This window comes from Pleurodeles waltl, chromosome 9 (genome assembly GCF_031143425.1).
Source record: "Pleurodeles waltl isolate 20211129_DDA chromosome 9, aPleWal1.hap1.20221129, whole genome shotgun sequence".
Lineage (NCBI taxonomy): Eukaryota > Metazoa > Chordata > Amphibia > Caudata > Salamandridae > Pleurodeles > Pleurodeles waltl.
In genome coordinates, this window is record NC_090448.1 from 863834953 (window position 1) to 863860026 (window position 25074).

At 42.7% G+C, this 25074-nt stretch overlaps 1 protein-coding gene across 1 annotated transcript in view; it reads right to left on the minus strand.

Annotated features, from left to right (window-relative positions):
• LOC138260041 (interferon-induced very large GTPase 1-like) overlaps positions 1–25074 on the minus strand; it is a 236951-nt gene that overhangs the window by 22477 nt on the left and 189400 nt on the right. The window contains exon 4 of the mRNA XM_069208131.1: positions 24265–24329. The gene's annotated coding sequence lies outside the window, so the exon portion shown is untranslated. The remainder of the gene's footprint in view (positions 1–24264; positions 24330–25074) is intronic.

A 25074-nucleotide genomic window follows, 5' to 3' on the forward strand; every position in this document is an offset into this window, starting at 1 on the left:
AGTGCCAAGCTGAAAGTACTCAACACCTGAATGGACATATTTCTCTGCTGATGACTATGAACAGGAGCTTGTTATCTTTTGTGCTAGCAATTCAAATCCAGTTCAACATTCTTGAGATTTAAATTGTGTTGGAACTGAACTTTGAAATCAATCTCCTTGCCAATAGGTGAACAGAGATATTACATTTTGGAAGTGATTATCAGGGATGGTGAAATGTGCCTTTAATAGAGACATTTGAACTTTTAGTAGAAGCTTTTGAACATTTGCAAGTAGAGAAAATTCTTCATAAGCTTTCTAGAAGATTAAGGACGATTGTGAATAATATTATTCTTAAAGAAACTATTTTTTTATTGCTTTATTCACAAATAAAAAGGACTGAAAAGAGACAGTACTATACAAAAGCCACTTTGCATTCTTGATTTATGAATTCAGACTTTTTGGTCTGGAATTAGAGAACTGGTGGAGTTGAATCACAATAGAAATAGTAAGTGTAAATATATATTCAGATTATATTATTATATTATTGCTTATAGGTTTGAGTTTGCCCATAGCAAATTCAGGAAAGATTGCACCCACACTTGTCCCGAAATCAGTAAATTTTCTTGCAGATCAGAAATAATTTTACACTGATGAGAAGTATTTACACACCAATGGTTATAGAGGTGCTTTGGCAGCAAATGTGTATTATACGCGTTTGTATGAATATGTAGAGACCATGGAAGCTAGAGAATGCTACATGTGCACACATCTTCCTTTATCAGTGAGTGAAGGAATAACATATCATAGTTGACCCCTAACCTATGCAATTATTTTATCAGTGGGAGTATTACCAATAATTCTATCCAAATTATGATTTGGTGCCTTCAATTGTCCCCATCATGAAACACTTGAGTAGTATTACAAAAACAAAGAACATTGATTATGTAGGAGGTTTCTTTGAACGTACCTTGTCATTTGAAATAGTATATGCACAAAAGGACAATTTGATCTGCATTCTTAGCCTAGTAGAAAAGAAGTTCATTGGACAAGTTCAGGAGAGAAGAAGAGCACTGAAAGCCAAAATAGAGAAAGGAGTAGTTTTGCAAAATTGGTAAAAAGAAGCAGCACATTCACTGTCTGGAAATCAAGGATTTCTGGCAATAGATTGGCTACATGTAGGAAGGCTATGTATTTATAGGCCTAGATCAAAGACTGACACACATCTTGTAGGTACTAGTGAGTGTAGACATATTTTTGTTTAAAGGTGTTTGGAATTTGATGCTGAATGGTCGAGTCCCTGCCATACCAGGTGTTAATTTCATATGTGGCAAGAATGCCTATTACAAATTACCAAAAGGCTCATATGGAACATGTTACCTTGGAGTAGTTTTTCCAAAGATTTATCATGTGGAACATTTTAATGATCCAGTTTGGTGGGAGAAATCAAAATCCAGAGTCAAAAGAGAAGCAAGTGCTTCCGAGATTGTAGGAGATATTTTTGGTGCTGTAATTCCATCAGTAGGAGTGATCTTGAATGACATCAAGATTAGAAAGCTGGCAATAGTGGATACGTTATCTGCAGACACTGCGGTGCCAAATTGTTAATGGGCACAGAGATTGTAGCATTGAGATCACTGGTTTTGCAAAATCAACTTGCTTTAGACATATTATGAAAAGAATGCAGAGTTTGCAAAATGTTACGTGCGCAACAGTGCTACATGTATATACCTGACAATAGTAAGGAGATCACGTTGCAAACATGACTGACTTGAAACAGGACCTGGAAGGACTGACAGCAACGGGTGCATGGGAAGCAAGAGGTAATGATTTACAGCCATTGGAAGGTGTTTTGGAAATCTGGGAAGAGGTATTGTGGGACTAATGTTGAGACCTTTATAGATCATGGTCTTTTCTGCCCTGGTCGCGGTTGTATTTTACAAGTTATACAAAAAATATAAGGAGAACAGAGCTAACAGAAGACTTACAAAATAGGAAATTGAAATGGAGACTAGGAGAAGCCTGTATTACAGTAGCGTCAACCAGTTAGAGGATTTCAGAAGATCTTTCCTGAAATAAAACTCTGAAAGTTTAGGCTGTCTCATTGAAAATTAGAATGGGAGTATTTCCTGATGGCGTAGTTGCTATCAAAAGGGGAACTTAAGTAGTCTAAATTGTAGTAGAGGCCCTTGTTTCATAAAAGTCATCAAAATGTGACAGTTTATATTTTATGCTCTTTAATATATTAATGGTTAAAAGTAGAAGCTGCACTAACATGCAGTTAAAATGTGCATTTGTTTGTATTGCAGAGTTTGACTTAGGTAGTATTAGAATTAATTTACATGTTAGAAGGATACAATTGATGTTGTAACTCTAGTCTAACAGTGCATATTGAAACAATATTGAATTTCTAATGATTAATAAATTAAAAATGCATGCAAACATAAGAGAAATGCACTTTTCTGTTATACTTAAATGCATTAACAATTCTTTCTCATTTAAAATAATATATATGAAGTATTAATAATGCTGAATTCATACATTTGCATAATATTTATGTTTTATTAAAACAAATTAATTAGATGTATTGCTATAATTATCTTGTGTTAGCATGAGTAAGGCCCATTTAAGTTTGTATTTTGTGACTGCAGCAAATGCTGGTTTAATTTCATAACGTGTTTTCTTTCAGACCATGTTACTATAAGAAGACTAGATTTTGGTAATAGACCATGTTGTTTAGATAGAGAGAGAATGTATTGTAGTGCCCTTGAGTGTAGGATATCATGGAACATGGACTGACATTGTATACCATTGTTTCAAACGTGCGTGGAGTCACACGGTTGGAAAATGTTTTCATAGAAAGCTTGGGAAAAGATGAGTATGTTTCAACTTGGAGTCATGTGATTGATTATTATTGGATGATGTCCCTTCAACGTGACATGGACTGATACCTTTGGGGAATCAGAATGCTTTATGAATTTTGATATGTCAGTGTTCAGTTGGACTTCGGTCAGATGCTGCCTAGATACTTGCAGATGCATTGCTGATCCAAGATGCTTTGCTGAAGGAGAGCTCCTATATGTTGTGCCCTTAGAGAGGTATCTTTCTCTCTTCTTTGCCCCTTGAGATGCCCCTTTCAGACTTAGAAATCTTTACCTAATCCCCTTCAGAAGACTCTCAATCAAACTTCTGATATGCTGATGCTTTCCTTTTTTACCTATTTTTTGCTTACTTTAGTTAGTAGTTTACATTCGATTTTATCTTTTTCCAAATTAGTTTTGTACTTTTTGTCCGCATGTGTTTCGCCCTACACATGTATTTCTCAGATTTGGTTAGTCATAGGGCTTCCCACTACCCAGCCTAAATTATGACTCTGCTCAACTGAATTGACAGATGATTGCTAACCCTGAGCAATGCTTAATTTCTATATCCTGAACGCTTAGTTTTGTTAATGTTAGTTTGCCTGAGTTTATTTTGTCAACTTTGCTAACCCTTGGTGATTATGTAGCTTTATAATTTGGTACTGTGAATAGTCTACATGACTTTGAGCTTGTGTTTGTAATAAAACCCTTTAACTTTATTTCCGACTGGAGTTTTCCTTCCATGGCCACATTTGACATGGTGTTTAAATTAGATGGGTTTGTATTGAAATTGTGACAGTGGTTTTACCACACCACTTGCTAAGTCCAAGGAATCCTCAACTTCAAAGAGCACTGATTCCTGTGAAGGATAAAAATGCTCCATCACTGGCAAGAAATCTGAAGGCTGCAACGAGGCCAGGAGGAGCACCAGACATCAATGCGGACTTGAACTCAGTGGAGAAGCAGGTGGTAGCCCTCGCTGGGCCTGAGATGGTAGTCGGATTTGAGTTGAGGGCACAGACATTGATGATCTTGAGAACTTATCATTAACGCAGGATACGTGTAAAACAAAGGCCCACCATGCGGGAACCGCCAAATGGCCGCTACGCGGTCAAAAGACCGCTGCAGCCATTCCGACCTTCCCGCTGGGCCAGCGGGCGCTAACAATGTTAGCGCCCGCCGGCCCAGCGGGAAGGTGGCCTGCAACACTGAAGCCGGCTCCGAATGGAGCCGGCGGTGTTGCAGGTGTGCGACGGGTGCAGTTGCACCGTCGCGCTTTTGAAAAGCAGGCTGGGGCCCTGTTAGGGGGCCCCTGCACTGCCCATGCCAGTGGCATGAGCATTGCAGGGGCCCCCAGGGGCCCCTAGACACCTGTTACCGCCAGCCTCTTCCTGGCGGTGACAACCGCCAGAAACAGGCTGGCGGTAAGGGGGTCAGAATCCCCATGGCGGCGCTGCTTGCAGCGCCGCCATGGCGGATTCGCCCAGCCGGGGTAAATCCGGCGGGAAACCGCCGGACCCGGTTTTCTGACCGCGGCTTTACCGCCGCTGTCAGAATGGGCAGGGAAGCACCGCCAGCCTGTTGGCGGTGCTTTCGTCATTCGCGGCCCTGGCGGTCAAAGACCGCCAGGGTCGGAATGACCCCCAAAGTCTTTTATTATTTTTAATTCACTGTTTCATACTTACAGGCACATGAAGGTACTGGCCCTCACCGTACTATAGAATGTTTTTAATTCAAACTTTCCCAGGTACGTCTGAAAAGTTTGTATTTTGCCTAATGTTTGTCAAACGTTGGATATTAATTTACTATACTATGTTGTCATACCAAGCAATAATGCATATTCTCTATAACGCTCACATTATTGCAAGTATATGTTTAAGAATGCTTTTTGGTGACTACCAAGATATGTTTGCTCAGTCACAAAGTAGTTTACAATTTAATCACTCTACAGATTATATAATTTGTCAATCTAGTTTTAACAGATTAAAATGTATTTCAATGTGCATGTGCCATCTCTAACACTGCTGATGTTTAAACATGTTTTCTAAATCTCTTCCTCTTCAGGAAAGTTGTTCTTAATTGACACGCCTATGACAGCCCTATTCAGTGAAATTGAGTATATGCATATTTTATTTTGTAGCATTATGTCACACAAGGTTCAGTCTGTTGCTTCACTGTTTTTCTGAAATCATATTAATATGTTACATTTGATATTGCTTCTCCTAGCACTTTTTATTTTTAATAGTGAGAAGTAGTGTGGCTATGATGGAATTTCTAACATAATATTTTAAAAACTGCATTGTTCCACAACTATGCCTAAGTAAACAATTGTGTTGCATGTGCTCCCTTGACTGACCAATGTAAAGATTCATTTTTGGGTTGAGGAAATTGATGAGTCTAGCTGGCTTTGCTGAAACCTGAAGAACAGAAAACAACAACAATCTTCTCCTCCTCTTAATAGTGATACAGCAAAGCAGCTAGAGAACCTAGGGCCAGATGTATTAAAGATTTTTGCATTCGCAAACGGTGCGAATCACAAAATGTGGCCGTTTGCGAATGCAAAAACGTGGTCTGCGATGCATGAAAGACATTCGCAGACCAAAAATAAGAAATCGCAAATATTGCGATTTTTTGCTTTGCGACCTGTTTTTGCGAGTCGCATTTTGCGATTCGGTATTTCAAGTAGGAAATTGCGAGGTGCAAAATGCGAATTGCAAATCCCAAGTCGCAATTCGATGCATCAAAAAATGCAAATTGCGATTTTTCGCAGAATGGCATTTTGCGCATGCAAAATACCACTAATTGAAACCAGGTGGTAACCAGGTGCAACCTATATAAAGAGGCCCAGAATGCCTCAGACTCTTTTCCACAATGGCTGCACTCTACGTCATGGCGAGGAGGATGAGGATCTTGGCAGGTTTGAGGAGAGGGAGGAGGAGACAGGAGCGCATTTTCAGAGTGCGCATTACACTTTTTGACCAGACAGAGGAGGAAATATTTCAGAGGTATAGGTTGAACTCAGTCATGATACTTGATCTGCTAGCTGAGCTACAACCCATACTGCAGCGCAGAACACATAGGACTCATAGCATCCCCACCCATGTGCAGGTATTATGCTCGCTGCACCTATTCGCCTCAGGGAGCTATTAAGGGGTAATAGCAGCAGCTGGAGGGGTCTCACAGAGTACCCTCTTTAAATTTTTCAATGGATTTATTAATGCCATGCTGAGCAGAATACACCAGTACATCAGATTCCCCCACACCCCACAGGAAAGACAGCAGACAAAAATAGATTTTTACCAGATAGCACAGTTCCCCCATGTCCTATGTGCCATAGATGGGACACATGTTGCAATATGTCCACCATTTGCCACAGAGTATGTGTACCGCAACCGTAAATACCAACATTCAATGAATATACAGGTGATATGCAATGCCTCCTATATCATAACTGATCTCATGGCCCGGTACCCAGGGAGCACCCATGATTGGTACATATTTCGCCACAGTGGCATTCACACAAGACTGCTAGCTGGGGAGTTTGGTGAAGGATATCTACTAGGTTTTGACACTCTGTATACTGGCGCATTGATGGCGTGCTGATGTCAGATGGCTCAGTTACTCAATATACCCTCTGTCCCTTCCAAGAGACAGTGCCTACGCAGTGCGCACCTACATGATGACGCCCTACCTAAATCCTGCAACACCAGCAGAGCCGATTCCAGGCCACCGAATAAGGATGTTCCCTCACCTGCCTCATAAGCCTGTGCACCTTCATATGTTGGCATCCTGCGGGGTGATGTGGTCTGCTGCAAACGGGGCTCCTGCATCTGGAAGCATCTGCCAGTTGGTGACGGTGTTTGTGAGCCTTCCTGCTGCTCATCAGAGTCCTGACTCATTTCTGGCAGTGGCAGTGCCCTAGGCCTGCGTCGGAGTGGCACAATGTTCTGAGACTCACTTGTATTGGAGTCTGACGCAGGATGGGTGTCTGGCTCCCCTGCACTGGCACATGCTATGGCTGCTGGGCCTGGCCCGCCTGCAATGACAATATGCAGCATGTCAGTTATGTTTGTTAGAATTAAGGTCACACAATGGTAATAAAGGTACAGCTACTTCTCTTCACTGTGTTGTGGGAGTTGTGTTCTTCTGTGTGTCGCTCTGCCTCTTACATTGTATGTGCTACTTTCAGCTCTGGGTTGTGGACTACCACTCCCATAAGGCATTGTTGTGCTGCTTCTAAGATGTGGAATGGACTACTTCTCACAATGTTTTACATTACTTGATAATTCCTAAGGGGCTTTTGTGCATACACATATGGAGTTACAATTCAATATTGCACTTACCTTTGCTGGTACTTGGTGTGCCGGAGGTGCCAATCTCAGTGACCCCACTGACTGCTTCCGGGAGGAGTGTGGACTCCACTAGGTCCTCTATCGGGGTGGAGGGAGTCTCTGTGGGTGGTCCACCTCCTATGCTCCTGGCCTCCTGCAGTCGTCTTGCCACCCTCTCCTTGGCATGGGACCGCAGGTCGTACCACCTTTCTTAATTTCTTCTACAGAGAGCTGTGCCACTCCAACGGCACAGATCTTTGTCTGGATATCTGCCCAGAGTCTGCGTTTTTCACTCTCAGGCACCTGGAGTGAGCTTTTGCCAAACAACCGGTCATGGCTCCTGACCACCTCCTCTGTCAGCACCTCCAGCTCTTGCTTACTGAACTTCAGCTTGCGCTTTCTTTCTCCCTTCTCCTTTCCTTGGGCAGAGGTGTCCATGGTTGTTCTGGTGTGCTGCCTCCTTCAGAGTGTTGCTCAGTGTGGCTGGGCTGACTCTCTCTGAGTGCTGGTTTGGGTGTGGCACCTGAAACTGCCTGGGATGACTCACTTCCTGCTTGTAATGTCATCAGGCTCCTCCAGGTGTGCGTTCTCGCAATTTGTGATTTTCAATTACCGAATCGCAATTTGTGAAAATGCAAATTGTGATTCGGTATTTGGGCCTCACAAACCACAAATAGCGATTTTTAAGAAATCGCTAATTCCGAATCGCAATTATGATACATGGCCTATTGCGACTCGGAAATAGCGATTTCTTAAAAATCGCTATTTGCGATTCGCAAGGCCATTTCATGATACATCTGGCCCATAATTTCCTCCATTCAGTCATTCCACCATGGACAGGAGCACAGGATGCACTCCTTCATCTCAGTTATGTTATGAGTATCCTCAACAGCAACAACATTCCCAATTTACAAGTGCAGCAGACCCTTGCAAGGGATTTCACTGTAGCCTTCAGTGCACTCATTGATGTTTTAGCTACCATGTGGCCTAAATATTCTTCTTCAGATGATCCAATATTGGTCACACAAGCTCCTATGTCTTCTCCTCAAGCACAATGTAAGGTGCATGCTGACTCATCAGAGGAAAATGAATAAATCACTATTGTGCATTGCAAGGTAGCTAAGTAAACGGTGAGTTCTTCTTGATTAGTCATTTCCATTTTCCTGTTATTTTCATCATGCCATCTTTTTTCATTCCGTTTGCAGTTCTAAGTTGGTGATATATAGTATATTTTGCCCATATATTGCTTCTATAAAGCTCCCTTCTTTGATAATGGTAATATTTTTTTTATGAACACTTATTGTGTACACCTTTCATTTATATTTATGACGTTCTCCTCTTCTGTAAAGAATAATTGTATTTCTATTTTTACAATACGATCGAAATACAAAATAAAATTTCACACAAATGTTTGTTGTTTCATCATTTTGTATGTGTGTTTTGTCATTCTATTCAATTTAGATAGTCAAAATTAATGGCTAAAATGTGGGAGTTTTGCTTTTTTTTAACACACACATAAATAAAAATATCAAATTGATTTAAGCTCCTGCTATACATCACCTTCTACTTATTGTAATTGTCTTAATCTTAAATGCACATGATACTCCCAAATTTACCCTTACACTTACAATTTACACTTATCACCTTATCTCCATGCATGAGCACACTTTGTGCTGTCTAGTGGCAACACAGAAACCCTTGTATGCAAGGATATTTTTGTTATGGTGCATACACACCACTAGGTAGTTATAGTTAGCACCATGTTTCCGAAGAAAAATCATTTTTTTGACGTGTCTATATTTTGGCACAGTTTGATGAATTTTAATTAAATGTTCCCAAAAAAGTGTGCAGGTGATTCTACTGGCGCTGCTCTCCACCTAAACTTGGAAAATAGCAGTATTTCTCTCTCTAAGAAAAACAACTTGTAACACTCCGAGCCCACCACTAGATGGCGGAAGCAATGCATAGCATGTCTACCTGCAGCTACATATGCCATCGAACATATATATATATATATATATATATATATATATATATATATATATATATGGAAAATGTCACTTACCCAGTGTACATCTGTTCGTGGCATTAGTCGCTGCAGATTCACATGCTGTGCACAGTCCGCCATCTGGTGTTGGGCTCGGAGTGTTACAAGTTGTTTTTCTTCGAAGAAGTCTTTTCGAGTCACGAGACCGAGGGACTCCTCCCATTTCGACTCCATTGCGCATGGGCGTCGACTCCATCTTAGATTGTTTTGCCCGCAGAGGGTGAGGTAGGAGTTGTGTATGCTAGTAATAGTGCCCATGCAATGGAGTGAATGCGTATGTACATAATAAAGTTTTAAGTAATATATTTACAAATGTACAAATGTTTAAGATCTACTTCTAAACGGCTACAGGCTCCCGGGGAGGCGGGTGGGCGCATGTGAATCTGGAGCGACTAATGCCACGAACAGATGTACACTGGGTAAGTGACATTTTCCGTTCGGTGGCATGTGTAGCTGCAGATACACATGCTGTGCATAGACTAGTAAGCAGTTATCACCCCAAAAGCGGTGGTTCAGCCTGTAGGAGTTGAAGAAGTTTGAAATAATGTTCTTAATACAGCTTGACCTACTGTTGCTTGTTGTGCAGTTAGCACATCTACACAGTAGTGCTTGGTAAATGTATGAGGCGTAGACCATGTTGCTGCCTTACATATTTCGTTCATTGGAATATTTCCTAGAAAGGCCATGGTAGCACCTTTCTTTCTGGTTGAGTGTGCCTTTGGTGTAATAGGCAGTTCTCTTTTAGCTTTAAGATAGCAGGTTTGAATGCACTTAACTATCCATCTAGCAATGCCTTGTTTTGAAATTGGATTTCCTGTATGAGGTTTTTGAAAGGCGATAAATAATTGTTTTGTCTTTCGAATTAGTTTTGTTCTGTCAATGTAGTACATTAGTGCTCTTTTGATGTCTAATGTATGTAGTGCTCTTTCGGCTACCGAATCTGGCTGTGGGAAGAACACTGGTAATTCTACTGTTTGATTTAGGTGGAACGGTGAGATTACTTTTGGTAAAAATTTAGGATTGGTCCGTAGAACAACTTTATTTTTGTGTATTTGAATAAATGGTTCTTGAATGGTAAATGCTTGAATCTCACTCACTCTTCTTAGAGATGTGATGGCAATTAAAAATGCAACTTTCCACGTTAAGTATTGCATTTCACAAGAGTGCATGGGCTCAAAAGGTGGACCCATGAGTCGTGTTAGGACAATGTTGAGGTTCCATGAAGGAACTGGTGGTGTTCTTGGTTGTATAATTCTCTTTAGGCCTTCCATAAACGCCTTTATGACTGGTATCCTAAACAATGAAATTGAGTGCGTAATTTGTAGGTAATCAGAAATTGCCGTAAGATGTATTTTTATGGAAGAGAAAGCTAGGTTAGATTTTTGCAAATGTAGTAAGTATCCTACTATTTCTTTTGCAGATGCGTGTAAAGGTTGAATTTGATTATTATGGCAGTAATAAACAAATCTTTTACACTTAGTTGCATAGCAGTGTCTAGTGGTAGGTTTTCTAGCTTGTTTTATGACCTCCATACATTCCTGTGTGAGGTCTAAGTGCCCGAATTCTAGGATTTCAGGAGCCAAATTGCTAGATTCAACGATGCTGGATTTGGATGTCGGATCTGTTGTTTGTGTTGTGTTAACAGATCTGGTCTGTTGGGTAGTTTGACATGAGGTACTACTGAAAGGTCTAGTAGTGTTGTGTACCAAGGTTGCCTTGCCCATGTTGGTGCTATTAGTATGAGTTTGAGTTTGTTTTGACTCAACCTGTTTACTAGATATGGAAGGAGAGGGAGAGGGGGAAAAGCGTACGCAAATATCCCTGACCAGTTCATCCATAGAGCATTGACTTGGGATTGATCTTGTGGGTACCTGGATGCGAAGTTTTGGCATTTTGAGTTTCTTTTGTTGCAAATACATCTATTTGAGGTGTTCCCCAAATTTGAAAGTAATTGTTTAGTATTTGGGGGTGAATTTCCCATTTGTGGGTTTGTTGGTGATCTCGAGAGAGATTGTCTGCCAACTGGTTCTGAATCCCTGGAATAAATTGTGCTATTAGGCGAATGTGGTTGTGAATCGCCTAATGCCATATTTTTTGTGTTAGGAGGCACAACTGTGTCGAGTGTGTCCCTCCTTGTTTGTTTAGATAATACATTGTTGTCATGTTGTCTGTTTTGACAAGAATGTATTTTTGGGTTATTATGGGTTGAAATGCTTTCAGCGCTAGAAATACTGCTAACAGTTCTAAGTGATTTATGTGAAACTGCCTCTGATGTATGTCCCATTGTCCTTGGATGCTGTGTTGATTGAGGTGTGCTCCCCACCCTGTCATGGGAGCATCCGTCGTTATGACGTATTGTGGCACTGGGTCTTGGAAAGGCCGCCCTTGGTTTAAATTTGTACTGTTCCACCATAGAAGCGAGATGTATGTTTGGCGGTCTATCAACACCAGATCTAGAAGTTGACCCTGTGCTTGTGACCATTGTGATGCTAGGCACTGTTGTAAGGGCCGCATGTGCAATCTTGCGTTTGGGACAATGGCTATGCATGAAGACATCATGCCTAGGAGTTTCATTACCATTTTGACTTGTATCTTTTGTGTTGGATACATGGCCTGTATTACCTTGTGAAATGTTTGAACCCTTTGTGGACTTGGAGTGGCAATCCCTTTTGCTGTGTTGATTGTCGCTCCTAAGTATTGCTGTGTTTGACATGGCAAAAGTGTGACTTCGCGTAGTTGATCGAGAAACCTAGCCTGTGAAGGGTCTGTATGACGTAGTTTGTGTGCTGTGAACATTGTCTTAGCGTGTTGGTTTTGATTAACCAGTCGTCTAAGTACGGGAACACATGTATTTGCTGCCTTCTGATATGTGCAGCTACTACTGCCAGGCATTTTGTAAAAACTCTTGGCGCAGTTGTTATTCCGAATGGCAACACATTGAATTGGTAATGTATTCCTTGGAATACGAACCTTAGGTATTTCCTGTGTGAAGGATGTATTGGTATATGGAAATACGCATCTTTTAGGTCTAACGTTGTCATGTAATCTTGCTGTTTGAGCAGTGGGATTACGTCTTGTAACGTGACCTTGTGAAAGTGGTCTGATTTGATGTAGGTATTTAGTGTTCTGAGATCTAGTATTGGTCTCAGAGTTTTGTCCTTTTTGGGTATTAGAAAGTACAGTGAGTAAACTCCTGTGTTTTTTTGTAGATTTGGCACTAATTCTATTGCGTCCTTTTGTAGCAATGCTTAAACTTCTAGTCCTAGAAGATCTATATGTTGTTTTGACATATTGTGTGTTTTCGGTGGGAATTTTGGAGGGAATTGGTGAAATTCTATGCAATAACCATGCTGGATAATTGCTAAGACCCAGGTGTCTGTTGTTATTTCCTCCCAAAATTTGTAAAATTGGCTTAGTCTTCCCCCCACAGGTATCATGTGATGGGGTTGTGTGACTTGTGAGTCACTGTTTATTTTGAGGAGTTTTGGGGCCTTGGAATTTTCCTCGATTTCTTGGGAATTGGCCCCCTCTATATTGCCCCCGAAAACCTCCCCTCTGATATTGACCCTGGTAAGTAGGCCTTGTTTGTGAGGTTGTGGTTTCTGTGGGTTGACCTCGAAACCCTCCCCTAAAAGGTGTTTTTCGAAATGTGCCTCTGCTCTGCGGGGAGTAGAGTGCGCCCATGGCTTTGGCTGTATCGGTGTCTTTTTTGAGTTTCTCAATGGCAGTGTCTACCTCCGGCCCAAACAATTGCTGTTCATTAAATGGCATATTGAGCACAGCTTGTTGGATTTCCGGCTTGAACCCTGAACTGCGCAGCCATGCGTGCCTTCGTATCGTGATTGCAGTGTTTATTGTCCTTGCAGCGGTATCTGCTGCATCCATGGAAGACCGTATCTGATTATTTGAGATACTTTGTCCCTCTTTTACCACCTGTTGCGCTCTTTTTTGGAACTCCTTGGGTAAGTGTTCGATGAAATGTTGCATTTCATCCCAATGAGCTCTGTCGTATCTTGCCAAAAGTGCTTGTGAATTGGCAATACGCCATTGATTTGCTGCTTGTGCTGCAACCCTTTTTCCCGCAGCATCAAATTTGCGGCTCTCTTTGTCTGGAGGTGGTGCGTCTCCTGAGGTACGAGAGTTGGCTCTCTTACGAGCTGCCCCGACAACTACTGAGTCTGGCGTTAGTTGTGTTGTAATATAGATTGGATCTGTTGGCGGTGGCTTGTACTTTTTCTCCACCCTTGGAGTTATGGCTCTGCCTTTAACTGGATCCTGAAATATTTGTTTTGAATGTCTTAGCATTCCTGGGAGCATGGGAAGGCTTTGGTACTGGCTATGGGTGGAGGATAGGGTGTTAAACAGAAAGTCATCCTCAATTGGTTCAGAATGTAAGGTGACGTTGTGAAATTCGGCTGCCCTTGCGACCACCTGTGTGTAGGATGTACTGTCCTCAGGTGGTGACGGTTTTGTGGGGTAGGAGTCTGGGCTGTTGTCAGACACTGGAGCATCTTAAAGGTCACATGCATCGGGATCATCCTGACTCATTGTAGTATGAGCTGGTGAGTGCATCAGTGGTGGAGTTGTTGCTGGTGATGCATGTGTTGATGGTGGTGGAGACGGTGGCGGGGTTGTTTTCCTTGCCACTTTTGCCTGTGGTTGCTTGTCCTTTTGTTGAAAGGCAAGTTTCCTTTTTATTTTGATTGGGGGAAGAGTGGTTATCTTCCCTGTGTCCTCATGAATATGAAGCCTTCTTTGCGTGTAGTCAGGCTCTACAGCTTGAAGCTCCTCTCCAAATCTATGTAATTGGGAGGTTAATCCTTGTTCCTCTGTATAGGAACTAGTTTTCGGCTCCGAGGCTGGATGTTTCGGAACCAAAACCTTTTCGGAAGTCTTTTTAGGCTCCGAAGAAACCTTCTTTGTTTTCGGCGTGGTGTCTCGGTGCCGAAATTCTTCGGTGCCGCTGTCTCTGTGCCGAAGTTTCTCGGAGCCGCTGTTTCGGCTCAGAGGTTGCTGTGTGGCGGTATCTCGACCGGAGTCGGATGACTTCGACACCAGCATGCCCTTTTTCGGTGCCTTGGATCGGTCACCTAGTTTTCGGATTAAGCCATGGCCTGTTGGCGGTGGTGTTCCCTGGGCTTTTGTGGACTTCTCGTGAGTCTTGATTTTCGACGTCTTACTCACAGTTTGGTGTGTTTCTTCGGCGTCGAGTTCTTCAGAATCCGACTCGCGGATGGAGAAAGCTTCTTCTTCCTCCTCGAAACGTTCTTGACCTGTCGGCGTGGACGCCATTTGTAGTCTCCTGGCTCTTCGGTCTCTCAGCGTCTTCCTCGACCGAAACGCTCGACAGGCTTCACAAGTATCCTCCTTGTGCTCGGAGGACAAGCACAAGTTACAGACCAGATGCTGATCCGTATACGGATACTTGTTATGGCATTTTGGGAAGAAGCGGAATGGGGTCTGTTCCATCAGCCTTGAAGTCGCACGTGGCCGGGCCGACCAGGCCCCGACGGGGGATCAAAAAAACCCCGAAGGGCCACCGGAGCTCTTCAAAATTTGGTGTCGATTTGTTCTAACTAACCTGATACCGAACGCAAACAATACAGATGATTTTTTCCGAGATTCTAACTAACTTTCCGACCCGAAACACGGAGCGAAAAGGAACACGTCCGAACCCGATGGCGGAAAAAAAACAATCTAAGATGGAGTCGACGCCCATGCGCAATGGAGTCGAAATGGGAGGAGTCCCTCGGTCTCGTGACTCGAAAAGACTTCTTCGAAGAAAAACAACTTGTAACACTCCGAGCCCAACACCAGATGGCGGACTGTGCACAGCATGTGTATCTGCAGCTACACATGCCACCGAACATATATATATATATTTCTATATACATATACATATATACATATATATATATATACGTATATGTGTGTGTGCGTATTTGCATACACACGCACATATAAATACATTTATATATATATTCATTGAAAAAAGCAAAGGCTAAAGTAATGTTATAGGTAGGTGAGAATTTCAGTGTCAATGTAACAATGTAACTTTTGAAATGTACAAAACCACTGAAATTCACCGGTTATAGTTAGCTTTGGTAACTATAGCGTGGGTCCTAAGATAATTATACCTCGCGCCCCGGCCATGCACAGTTTTCTCATCAATAATTTAATTGTTAATGTTGCAGTATTTGTATCAATGATGTCACAGAAGATGTTATGAGTGACACAATATGTGGGGTAATTAGTAGTGCAAGGTGAGGGCTCAAGTTACAGTTACCTTAGAATACAAATTATAGTTACCAGAGCTAACTATACCTGGTGTAATTCAATGGGTTTGTATGTTTAAAATGTTACCTGTAACTGAAATTCTCCCCATCCTAGTTTTACTTTAACCTTTGTTTGTTTCAGTGAATTTCTAGGTTTTGTTAATGTAAAGTAATATTTTGTTACTATGCATAAAGCCATCCTTCTACTGCAGTGAGTTGACTACAGTGCCTGGCCTACGGCCAGGTATTCTGGCCAACAAACATTCAAGCAGCCAACCCCCCAAACCCTATTCATGCATGGGGGACAGGCAGCCAATCCATGCTGCACACAGCGTTCGGCCATGCGACTCCTCCCCACCCAGAGCCTGTTATGGCCTTGGGACTCAATTCCCTGGGGCCTGTCTTAATAACAGGTGGGGGTCCTGGTGCCCACCCGGTGCACATAACCGATCAGCAGGTTGGGGGCTGCAGAGGAGGGGACAGGACATCTGCAGCCCAAGCTGGCTTCCTGCATAGTACAGGAGCTGGCATTGCTCCTGCGCAGAGGGAGCAGCTGCTTTTTGCAGGCTCCCTCTGGGTGTGAGCAGACTTCTGTTTCCCTGAACGCTCTCCTGCAGGCCGGGAAACAGAAGTCTGCACCCACCAGCTGGGAGCAGGCATGCCTTCCCAGCCCACACTCCTGCAGGCAGGGAAGGCACGTTTGCTCCCACCTCTCAAAATGCTGTGGCCAAGCGGGAACAAACATATGTTAGTGTTGCAGTGAAACTACTCTATCTATTGAAGGTGGGCTCACTGGGACAGAGTAATTGAGCAGGCCCCTGGGGATGAAACCCTTGGGGCCTTTAAGGATCTTGGGAGGGGGTGCGTTCAGCATCCCTCCCATTAAACTTCATTTCAGGCAGGGGTACCTGAAACGTACAAAGGCTCTAGGAGGGGGGCACGCACCCCTCCTCTTTTTTTTACCAACCAGCCCCAGATGATGGGGGTCCCCAGGGCATTTAAAGGTTCAGGAGGTGGGCACGTGGCCCCTTTCCTCCTTTTTTAAATGAAATTGGGTCTTTACCAAAGCCTTGACATTAACAGTATTACACCTATGCCAGCTACATTTTAAATTTGGTGCTGACTATACTACAAATCTTGGTTTCTGTTGTAATTTTATTACTCACATTCAATGTGTTCAACTATGGTCTAATTTTATAAAATGGCCAAAAATTGTGTGTTTGTTGTGCAAGTTTTTAGTCATGCAAACTAGCACAATGTTACTTCATGGATTGTCAAGGGAATTACAAAAATTGATTTTTGCAAATTAATGCAACACAGCACAATGACCCTCCTTGAGTAACTTTGTGACAAGGGTGGTTCATCGGTGGTGGATGTGCTTTCACAACCAACCACAGAAATCTTTGGACATAGAATACTATCTACAAACTCTTCTAGAGAGGGATTATGCAAAACAACCTGCACGTCCTGAGGCAGGGGTAACAAGGACAAAGGATTGACATTTTTATGATAGATAGATAGATAGATAGATAGATAGATAGATAGATAGATAGATAGATAGATAGATAGACAGATAAATCATTTATAAATGTATAAGTAGATTGCAGTGTGTTTGATAAATTGTAAAATAGATTATAGTGCTTTTTTTTATAGATTAGTTAGTGCTTCTAGTATGTAGAGATTGTATAGTGTACTTTTAGTTATAAGTATTTTTTAATTAGTCCAACGCTTTTACCAATAGGTATAATTTAGTGTGTAGCAATTCTATTTTTGCTTGCTTTTACAGGGGAGTATGCAGGCCTTTGTGAGGGGACAGGACCTAGTCTATTCTGGTGAAAGTGAGGCTGGGTCAAGCTCCTCCATCCTATTCTCCCAGGATGGCTTATCAAGTCACACCTAAACTCCCATTGTTTGTGTCTGTCCAGGGGGAATACGCAAAGCCCAGCTGTCACCCAACCCAGGTAAGTGATCAGAGACAGGCAGCAGGCACCAAATGGCTTAAGTAAGAAAATGTCAACTTTCTAAAAGTGGCATTTTTAGAATTGCAGTTTAAAATCCTACTTCACCAAAAGTTGTTATTTTAAATTGTGATTCCAGAGACACTAAACTTGAAACATCTATTTCTTCACAACTGGAATTTACACTTTTAAAATCTATAAGGTAATTCCAATGTTGTACTGCAGGAGAGGAAGGCCTTGCAGTATTGAAGAACAAATTTAAGAGTATTTCACTAGCAGGACATGTAAAACTTAAAAGTACATGTCCTGCTTTTTAAATACGCTACATCCTGCCCTCTGGGCTGTTCGCAGCCTACCCTAGGGGTGAAATATGTATTAAAGAGGAAGGTTTGCACCTGACAAGAGGGTTTATCTTGCCAGGTCGACATGGCAGTTTAAAACTGCATACACAAACTCTGCAACGGCAGGCCTGAAACATAGTTAAGGGGCTACTTAAATGGGTGGCACAATCAGTGCTGCAGACCCACTAGCAGCATTTAATTTACAGGCACTTTGCACAAATAGTGCATTTTACTAGGGACTTTAAGTGAATTAAATGCACATTTTGCGTGGAAGTCAATAATATTACCATGTTTGGAGGTGAGAGCACACGCACTTTAGCACTGGTTAGCAGTCGTTAAGTGCGCAGGTTCCTAACACCAATAAAAACAAATTCAGCAAAAAGGGGAGGAGGAAGGTAAAAGTTTGGGAGTGATACCGCAAAAATGGCCATTTCCAACATTTAGAAAGCCATAAAAATGAATTAGTTAATGCTTGTTATGAGTGTAATGTAATACATTTATTATATAGAGTGCTGATCACATACTTCTAGTTAAAAAACGTTACATTCTCCTAGTCTAAACAATTTTTAAAAACCCACTGTGGCACATAACCAAAGGAATTTAATTTTGAAAGAAATGTAACTATAAATGAACTGATGGATATTATGGATAATTAATAGGGTGGCAAAAATGCGTAAAGGTGAATTTAAAATAATTTGGGCAAGACAGCACAGCAAACAAAGTAGCTGTGCTGCAATGCATCGACTCAAGTGAGAATTGCACCACATATACAAGTAAATGGTGCAGTTGTGCTGTCTCAAAGGCACTTGCACACTTTGGGCTGCCAAGGGTAAATGCACAAACCCTTGTACCATAGTTTTTCTGTGTCGTGGTTTGGCTATTTTCAATGCAAGAAGGGATCCTGTGCTGTCGAAAAACAATGCTTAGATGATATTTCACTTTGAAAAGGACATTATGAGGAGAAAAAATATATTTTTCCTAGTTATGCCACCCTCAGGCATTCACAACAATTTTGCACAAACCCACACCTGAAAGTCTTTGTAAATACAGTTGTGCATCAAAATCTATGCATGTATGCTCGGGAACGTCCATGCACCACACAAAAAATGCCTACCTGATGGAAATTAATGCAAGGTGCTTTGATTTGCTTTACTTTTTCTTACAAATACATTAACCCCATTGGTGCAGGTGTCAGCCACTTGTCGATACCCGCACACCCTCCCTGTTTTGGGTCACGACCAGCGGCCGACGCCAGGGAGGGATTTTTTATTTTTCACCCCTGGAGATGCGGACGAACTTCTGTGTCTCCCCAAGCCCCCCCACCCGTTCCTCTGCACTGACGTCACATTTTTCCCCACTGGAGCTGCAGAGGAGCAGGTGAGCGTCCTCTCCCCACTCCGGTGGGAAAAAAGACCAAAATGGCCTCCCCAAGATGCCAGGGAGGCATCAATGGAAAGAGGGGAGTCTCCTTTTCTATCAATGCCTTCCTGGCACCATTTCCTGGCCATGGATTGCAGCACGGCTGTGCTCCTTGGCCAGGAAATGTCCCTAGGCACCAGGGAACTTGTTTTTATGGGGGGGGTCGGCCCCTGTATGAGTGGGCCCTACCACTCTGTGGGGGGGGCACAATAAAAAATAAAAAAAAGATGTTAGGGTTCTTCCGGGGGGCGATCGCGCCTCCCTGATGGTAACATTTTTTTTTTTAATTTAAAAAATATATATATATTCTTAAACAAAACATTTCTTTCACTCTGTGCTTTTCTCAAGGCTGCAGTAAGATAGGTTGCCGGTAAAAGTGGTAACGCTTTGTCTCCAGTGTTCATAGAAGCATACACATGCTTACGTAGGGATCCTTTCTTGGAACATTAGCTGTTTTATAATTAAAATACTACTTTGACCCATGTACGTTAGAGGGAGATTCCAGCCAGATGACCACGTCTGTATGCTGATTGCTGAACGCTTTGCTACAGCTGCTTATGTAGACTATAGGCCTCTTGCTCAGGTATGAGGGATGATGTCTTCCCAGGGGAACCTGAAGGGCAGAACTAGGGCTTAACATGCTGTGCTCTAACATAGCCTAGAATTATTTTAATGATTCTAGTTACAATATGATAGTGCTATTTTTATGCTTTATTCCCCTTGTCACAATTTTAATCCTGTCATGCTTCATCGTCCTAGTTATTGTAGTACATGCTTTGTTATCTAAGATGTAGTTGCTTCATTAAAACCTTATTGAAACATAAACTGCCTCTGATTTTCCTTGTATATGTGAGACTAATGTAACTGAGAGAAACGGATGCAATCTGAGTGACCACGATTTTCCTGAGGAGTCAATTGTGCCATTCGCTCGGGTGCCCAATCATTCCTGCTCTTGGGTGGAGATGAGGCATTGCTAGTTAGCCGGAGCAAAACCCAGATTAGGCCGACAGGTGTCACCTGTAGTGGGTTCAGACTCCCCCACAGTGCAAGTATTCTGCCGCCCAAATCCAGTAGTCTCATTAGAATAATGAGAGCCTATGCGACAATCTACACCTATGGATTCTAACCCATTGGTGCCATCCAGCACTGAAGGACAATGACACGTATTGTTCTGTGTTTGGCCTGCTTTTCCTGTTCATACTCCATCAGAACTTAGAAGTTGTTCAATCTGCTGTATGATATGTGCATTACAGTCACAGCACTGCACATAATATTGGCTGGGACATATACTACGTTTTCACGGACTCCACTATGTGCCAAACACTACCTTTTTCATAGCCTATGACCTTCTCTTTAGGGTACATCGCGAGGATTCCCCAGCATGTCTGCCTTAGTTTCAAAGGTAGATATGCTCACTCATTTCGAGGACTCGCTTTATACAGCATACTCGGACACCCCCAACTTGCATCCACAAGCTGGAAGGAGTTGGATTTAGCACAGTGAGGGTGCTAAAGGTGCATCAAAAACATGTCTTCCTAAGCCTCTGGTGGCTGTCATGGGAGTCATTAGTAAAGGTTCGCTACGCATGCCTTCGGTAATGTTCAGGAAGAAGGAGGAGGTTACATGACAGGTGGTAAAATGTAGTTAAACTTATTCCGTCCTGTGGAATAGAAACGTTATGGGCCCTTGTCTGGCAGCGGTAAGTTAATGTGAGTGCAGTGATTGGATGGATTGGGCCTGTGGATGGCGGTATGAAAGGGTTGGTTGTTGTGCGTGAATGGTGTGTGAATGGACCAGAAAGAGGATGGTGCCTGGTTGCGGCTTTATGGGCCAACTTCAGAAGGCTTGGTTTTAATATTCAGATACTTTGATAAGGATTCATGCTTTGAAACCTGGTGCTAAAACCAACCAGTGTGAGTGGTGGATTAACTTTAACACACTAGTACCATGGGAGTCCAAGGTGGCAGGACTTGCGTGGCTCTCACCAGTTTTCCTTCACCCAGATTCCCCTTGAAATCCCAAAGTTTGCTTCAAAAACACTTTTGCCTTGCATTTCAGTGAGGGGAAGTCCTGGAACATACAGGTAGCCACCACCCAGCGTTCCACTAAGTCTCCAGAGAAAAACATTGCCTCACTTTAGTTGGTGGGCAAATGGCCGCAACAGGAAAGTACCCAAAACGGATTGCGGAGACATCAAAATTGCCTAACACAAAACAGCCTGGTTTTGTCAGACAGTCACCTGAGTATTTGGTTCTGGGCTCAGTGGTCATATAGGGGAACCTAGACACCCGGGGCAGTCCATGGAAGTGGGCATGTTTGGATTTCACAAGGTTTTCTTACCCAGAAAACCCTGCAAAAGTAAAACGTTGACTAAAAACACAATTTGTCCTTGCTTTTTCGTCACTGAAACTACAGGAATATGCAGGGATCCACAAAATTCCTACCACCCAGTGTTTCCCCACTTGTCCTGATGAAAACACAACCCACTTGTGTGCCTGTGCCTACTGCCTACGTCAGGAATGGATCACTCCAGGGTTAACAGTAGCCCTCGTGCAAGGACTACCACTGACACTTGTGTGATACATTCCTGTTGCGGGCACTAGCCTACCCACACAAGTGAGGTCCCATTTTTATCGGGAGACTTTGGGGCTTGCTGGGTGGAAGGACATTTGTGTCTCCCCTCAGATTCCAGAACTTTCCATCACCGAAATGTGAGGAAAAAGTGTTTTTTTCCAAATGTTGAGGTTTGCAAAGGATTCTGGGTAACAGAACCTGATGAGAGCCCCAGAAGAAGTCACCCCATTCTGAATTCCCCTAGGTGTCTAGTTTAAAAAAAAATTATAGGTTGGCTAGGTTTCCCTAGGTGCCGGCTGAGCTAGAGACCAAACTCCACACCTAGGCACTTTGCAAAAAGGTCAGTTTTCTTTGGAAAAAATGTGATGTGTCCACATTGTGTTTTGCGGCATTTCCTGTCGCGGGCACTAGGCCTACCCACACAAGTGAGGTACCATTTGTATCGGGAGACATGGGGGAACACATAATAGAAGAACAAATATTAGCACCCATTGTCTTTCTCTACATTTTCTCCTTCCAAATGTAAGTCAGTGTGCAATAAAGAAGTGTACTTGAGAAATGCCCTGTAATTCACATGCTAGTATGGGGACCTACAAATTCAGAGATGTGCAAAGAACCACTGCTTCTCAACACCTTATCTTGTGCTCATTTTGGAAATTCAAAAGTTTTCTTGATACCTATTTTTGACTCTTTATATTTTACCAAATAATTGCTGTATATCCTGTATACAATGAAAATCCATTGCAAGGATTTATTTATTTATTAGTTGAGGGTACCTAGGGTTCTTCATGAACCTACAAGCCCTATATACCCCCGCAACCAGAAGAGTACAGCAGACGTAACAGTATATTGCTTTAAAAAATCTGCTGTAGATGGAAAAAGGTATAAAAGAAAACATGGTCAGAAATGGCTCTTTTTTCCACCTCAATTTCAATATTTTTTTATTTGAGCTGTTACTTTCTGTAGGAAAACCTTGAAGAATCTACACAAATGACCCCTTGCTGAATTCAGAATTTTGTCTAATTTTCAGAAATGTTTAGCTGTCCAGGATTCAGAATTGGTTGCACACCCATTTTTGTCAATAACTGGAAGGCGGCGAAAAGCACAAAAAATAGTAAAAATGGGGTATGTTCCAGTAAAATGCCGAAATTGTGTTGAAAAATATGGTTTTCTGATTCAAGTCTGCCTGTTCCTGAAAGCTGGGAAGATGATGATTTTAGCACCGCAAACGCTTTGTCGATGCCATTTTCAGGAAAACAAACACATGCTTTCTTCTGCAGCCCCTTTTTCCCATATTTCTGAATTTCTTTTATTTTAGCTGTATTTTGGACAAATTCTTGGTCTGCTCCAGGGGAACCCACAAACTCTGGATACCTTTAGAATCCCTAGGATGTTGGAAAAAAAGGACGCAAATTTGGCATGGCTAGCTTGTGTGGACAAAAAGTTATGAATGCATACGCGCAATCTATCCCAAATAGCCAAAAAAGGGCTCAGCATTGGTGGGGGAGTGGGGGAAATGCCCATCAGTTAAGGGGTTAAATAGTCATTTGATTTGCTTTGTAAATCCAAGATAAGATTTTGTGTCAGATCTGTGTTAATAAAATAAAGCAAAACCAACACAAACCCTTGGTAAATCGGGTCCCAATTGTGTAATGACGTTTATAAAGTTGCCAAAAATAAGCTTATGTGGGGAGGCGGAATGTTTGCCACGCTGCGCAATGCCTTCCCCTCTGTCTCTCACTAATATAGAAGACATTTGTCTTCCTTCTACGCAGGAAGAAGCATATGGTCCCTTTAAATGCAACTACATGGGGAAAGAAGAGGTGGAGCTATGGACTGACCCTCTGATGTATAACCCCTATATATATGTATTGGGGCTGGAAGAATGACATAGTTCAGGTCCGGAAGAGTCGCGTCCTCACTGGGAGACGCCACCATCAGAAGATGATCCTGGAGTAGGAGACCTGTAGGGGACCGTCAGGAGGCAGAAGATGACGAACGCCTCCCTTCCTCAGGTGCCACAGAGGAAGAGACAGTAGTGTTAGTTGAATCCCACAGCAGAGCGAGAGGCAAAGGAACCCGCTGAGACTACCAGACTCCTGGCCACGTCCACGGAGGGACGTGGCTTAGGCAGGTGCGTGATAAATTGCACGCATGTGGTTTGCGGGGAAAGTCCCAATGGGCAAAACAATAAAAATAGTGGTAGTGGGAGAGAGAGAGGCTCCCTTGTTTTTCTTTTATTTTGGTTGTTTAGGCACTGATTTCCTCATCGTGCCATGCAGTGAAGGAGTAGGCTAGAACTACCAAAACCTTTAGAAAAGGTTTATTGGTAGTGAACAGGAGACACATAGTTATGGTTGGTGTTTTTTGTGGTTTTGGTTCACCTTATGAGTTCCTCCTTGGTCCTCTTCCTATCCCCTCACATTTACATCCTGCGTGAATGGTAACGGGAATGTGAGTTAAGAAAAACAGAGACACTTACCTGTCCTACCTGTTTGTTCTTTCCGAGAATCTCAGCGTGGTGTCCCTTCGCCCTGGAATCAGCACCTGGAAGAGAAAGGAGGAAGCCTTAAGCCACGAACATTGTATAAAATAAATCCCAATTGCCTTTTTGTTTCATCATTGTCGCTAACGCCAATCCTAACAAGTAGTGGAAAATGTGGGCATAGGCCCATCTGTACAAGATGGAGGGTGTTGTACATCAACTATGGGAGAGCCAAAGTGAACTGGAATGGGCCCTCGCAAAACATATGATCCATGCGGAAATTGACCGGACGATCTTCATGAATACGCGGTCAGGGTGAAAATCTTCTGAAATGTTCAGAAGGGCAAGTACAGTTATCCACTGGGATTTCTCAAGGCTGACAACAACATGTGCCAGCCACTCCAATACCCTGAAAGAGATCTGTCTCTGGGGAACATCCCGTGGCTTTCTTCCTTAACTTTGAATGTGGTGCAGGGGCTAGTGCCTGGCTGGTGGAACGTTGGCCTTTCTATCTCGCTCCTCTACTTACTGGGGAAGCCCAGGCCACTTAAGAGAATGGAACTTCTATCTACGATGTCATTGAGAAGGTGATTATGGACCATTTGGGCGCGGATGACAAGAGTCATCCCCTTAGGTTTCGTAAGGAAAGAGGAGCCTCTGGTGGCATGCCTAAAACTCTGTTCTACAAGATAAAAGATGCCGGGGACAGGTGGCTAAAACCAGAGGAGTCCAGCAAAGAAGAGATAACAGAGAAGATATATCTTGAGCAATTCCTAGAAGCCTTGCCATTTCCCACCCAGAGGTGAA